This window comes from Dioscorea cayenensis, unplaced genomic scaffold (genome assembly GCF_009730915.1).
Source record: "Dioscorea cayenensis subsp. rotundata cultivar TDr96_F1 unplaced genomic scaffold, TDr96_F1_v2_PseudoChromosome.rev07_lg8_w22 25.fasta BLBR01000701.1, whole genome shotgun sequence".
Taxonomy (NCBI): domain Eukaryota; kingdom Viridiplantae; phylum Streptophyta; class Magnoliopsida; order Dioscoreales; family Dioscoreaceae; genus Dioscorea; species Dioscorea cayenensis.
Genome location: NW_024087092.1, coordinates 54,170 through 58,270, shown reverse-complemented (window position 1 = coordinate 58,270; position 4,101 = coordinate 54,170). Strand labels below are relative to the sequence as shown.

General features: G+C 45.3%; 1 non-coding gene across 1 annotated transcript; it reads right to left on the bottom strand.

Annotated features, from left to right (window-relative positions):
• Window positions 1-882: 882 nt before the first annotated feature.
• LOC120254902 lies at window positions 883-989 on the bottom strand. The gene has a single exon (XR_005534802.1). It is a non-coding gene; the product is annotated as a small nucleolar RNA R71 (small nucleolar RNA).
• Between the last annotated feature and the right edge of the window lie 3,112 nt (window positions 990-4,101).

Here is a 4,101-nt window from a genome sequence, read left to right as displayed (position 1 = left end):
GGTGAAGCATCATCTGAGTAGCCCATCTTTATCGATTGCCTTTCCTCCTCCTTACTTTTACTCTCTTACTTGTTGCTTTTAATTTCTGAGAATTGAATCAATTACGCACTTATCATTGTTGATACTCCATATAGCTAAGAATCGAATTAAGTGTCTTTACTCCCTACTGCCTGTGGATTCGACCCCGCTCATCCGGGATTATTACTTCGACAAACCCGTGTACTTGCGGGATATAAGCAAGGGGACCTTATCAATTTTTCGGAGCCGTTGCCCGGGAGCTAGGCGTTTAGAGATACTTTGCACTTTGTTTTCTTAGCTATTTCACTACACATTCTATTTTATATCTTCTTATTCTATCATCGTTCTGATTTTCTTTTTCTTTACTTTTGGAAGGAGACCCTGAGCTTGAACGTACACTTCGTAGGAAAGGGAAAGAACCTGTACAAGAACAGCCTAATCCAGCTGATTTGGAAGTAGAAGGATCTGACAACATGGTAGAACAAAATGAGCAACAACGAAGACTATCCGATTATGCCAGACCTTCAGTGTTGGTGACACAATCGAGTATTGTGCATCCCCTAATTACAGCTCAGAATTTTGAGCTAAAGCCGACATTCATCCATATAGTGCAGCAGTCCGCACAATTCAATGGTTTGGCCGATGCGGATCCAAACAGTCACATAGAGAGTTTCCTCGAGGTGTGTGACATGATGAAGATAAATGGTGTGATGGATGATGCCATCAAATTGAGAGCCTTCCCATTTTCCTTAAAGGGGAAAGCAAAGCAGTGGCTACACTCATTACCTAGGGCATCAATCACTACATGGGATGAGATAGTAGAAGCTTTTCTAGCTCGTTATTTCCCTCCAGGAAAAATTAGCAAAGCTTAGGAATGAGATCTCATCCTTTATGGAGTTGGAATTGGAGTCTCTATTTGAGACATGGGAAAGGTTCAAGGAACTCCTGCGCAAGTGTCCGTAACACGGATTCTCGGAGTGGATGATTGTTCAAACCTTCTACAATGGTTTGAACCCGAGTACAAGGCAACTCTTGGATGCGGCGGTAGGAGGTACCTTAGGTAGCAAGACCCCCGACGAGGCTCGTCAATTGATTAAAGAAATGGGGTTAAATAGCTACCAGCGGAATGCTAGGAAAAAGAAAAAGGTGGCCGGTCTCCATGAAATTGATGCGGTAACTTCATTGGCGGCCCAAGTGGAGAGTTTGAGTAAGAAGCTAGATCTTATAGCTTCGAATAGAGTTGCGTGACCGTGACCAATTGCACGGTTGTGGTGGAGGACATGCTCCCTCCGATTGCCCAATCGTCATTGGTGATGTTTCTTCGAGTTGAGAATGTTGACTTTGTAGGTAATGGAATGAGACCTCAAGGGGAATCCATACAAGAACACCTACAATTCAAAGGTTGGAAGAATCATCCCAACTTTTTCATGGAGTAATCAAGGACCACGTAAGACCATGGGGCCATCGGGGTTCCAACAATAACAACAAGCCCCTCAAGTGGAAAAAGCAATTTCAGGCTTGGAAACCCGAATGATGGATTTGGACAAGCACTTCGCTAGATTTGTTCAGTCGACAAACACAAGGTTTGAATCAGTCGAGGCTACACTTCGCAATCACACCGCCTCCTTGTACAATCTTGAAAAATCAAGTCGGGCAAATTAGAAATCTCTTTCTGAAAGGCCACATGGGAGTTTACCAAGCAACACGGAAACCAACCCGAGAGAACATGTGAAGGCGATCACTTTGAGAAGCGGTCATGAGGTTGAAGGGAGGCTTCTGAGTGAGAAGCCAAAAGAACATGCACCCGAGGTTGTAGAGGTTGAGAAGGGAGCAAACAAAAAGAAAGAGGTGGCACCCCCACCTTTCAAGCCAAGAATCCCTTATCCCTCTAGATTGAAGAATGACCAAGGGGATGAATAGTATAAGAAGTTCTTGAGTTTGTTTAAGCAACTCCACATCAACATTCCTTTTGTTGAGGCTTTGGCTCAAATGCCTAAGTATGCAAAGTTCACGAAAGACCTATTGACCAACAAGAGGAAATTGGAGGAGAGTGCTTGATGGTGCTTGATGCTTCATGCTCGGCGGTGTTGCAAAAAGAACATGCCGAAGAAGAAGAAGGACCCGGGAAGCTTCATTATTCCGTGTAACATCGGCAACTTAGGTGAGGAAATGGCATTGGCGGATTCGAGGGGCAAAGTATCAACGTCATGCCATACACTTTCTTCCAAAAAGCTAGGCTTGGGTGAGCCTAGGCCTACTCGGATGACTTTACAATTAGCGGACCCGAATGGTACGACATCCGAGAGGCATCATTGAAGGCGTGATTGTCAAGGTGGACAAGTATATTTTTTTCCGGTTGACTTTGCGAGTGCTAGATGTCGATGAGGATGCGAGATGTACCCTTGATACTTGGGAGACCATTCTTTGTGGACTTCAAAGCATTGATTGACATAGACGGCGGAGAACTCACATTGAGAGTCGAGAGGCGATAAGCTCACTTACTCGCCTTCTTTCGAAGCCATGCGGCATTCTCTCGATTTTGATGACACTTTGTATTTTCTAGATACTCACTGATGAGATTGTTGATGAATATATACAAGAAATGTTCAACCCCGATCCAGTATGAAGGTTTGTTCTACCAAGAGGAGAGCAATGAAGAAGTAATGATGCTTGGATCGAATGGAGTGGAAACATCTACCGGGGATCTTGAAGAATGTGCTCCGGAAAATGAAGAGGGGCTAGGAGACGCCACCGAAAAATGCCCCAAGACTATTGGAGACATACATGAGCCAAGGAAGTTGGACTGACGATTGCTAGGTGGTCCGAAGCTCGATAGTACACCCTCTACCCTCAAGAGACTTTTGCTCATCATGCTTTCAAGTTATGGGTAAGAGGGCAACCTTCATTCATGAACCCCGTGAGGGTAAGAAAGATACGTCAAGCTTAGTGACGTTAAACAAGCGATTCTTGAGAGGCAATCAAAGTGTTTACTGTTTTCATACCTTTTAGTTTAGTTTGTTTGCATGAATAAATTGTTAAGTGTTGGTGTTGAAATTTTTGAGTATTTGTGTTGCGATTTTATTGTGGGTTTTTAAAAGAATTCATTGTGTGTTTTGTTGCGAATTGGCGAAGTTTGAGTCATTTGAGTTCTATTTTTGTGTTTTTATCCGGTAAATTTTTGCATAATAGGGCAGGCCTCGAGTGTGTAGACATGTTCGAAACTAGTTCTCGCAGAGCTGCGAGGTTTTTCTAAGTCATCCAGAGAAAACACACGGGCGTGCGGAAATTCCACACGCCCGTGGATGTGTACTGTGAACTCATCCAGAGAGGGCACAGGGGCATCGCGGCCGCCTCGTGGATGACCATGTGACCGCCTTGTTGCGAGTTGGGCAAATTCTCCCGAGAACACACAGGGCGTGGACTCGCCCCCTGGGTGACCTTGTTAACCACACAAGGGCGTGGGTAATTTTCCATGCGCCCTGCTGCGAAACTCTGCGAGTTGTTCCCTCCATCCCAGAAAACACAGGGCGTGCGGCCGCCCTCGTGAATTGGGCTTGTGAATGTCCACGCCCGTGGGGAATTTCCAACCGGGCGTGTGAAGGACTTGATATCTTTCTTGAATGTCCAGGGAAGCCACAGGGGCGTGCGTGCGCCTCGTGGATCCAGGGCGCTGCAGGCATGGATAATTTCCGCACGCCCGTGGGAGATCATTCTAAAGTCAGTGAGAGTTTTTTTCCCACGAGAGCATAGGGGCTTGCATACGCCGTGGAGCTTTTTGAAGTGAGGCACACAGGCGTGGGGGAATTTCCACACGCGTGTGGATGCACGAGAACGTTAAAAAGTCGCGAGTTCTGCTTTTAAAAAGGGGATGATTTCTCTCCTTCTTCATGACTCCTTTTCACATGAAAACACTCTCACAACATTCTCCCGAGTCCATTGCCCCGGCTTTGGTGGGATTTTTAACAAGTTTTCAGGCCGGCTCTTTATTTCCTCACTTTCTCCTCGTCGGTAAATTCATTTTCTTCATCTTCTTCATCAATTCATGATTTCTATTGATTAATCTGGTTAATAATGCTTCGTTTC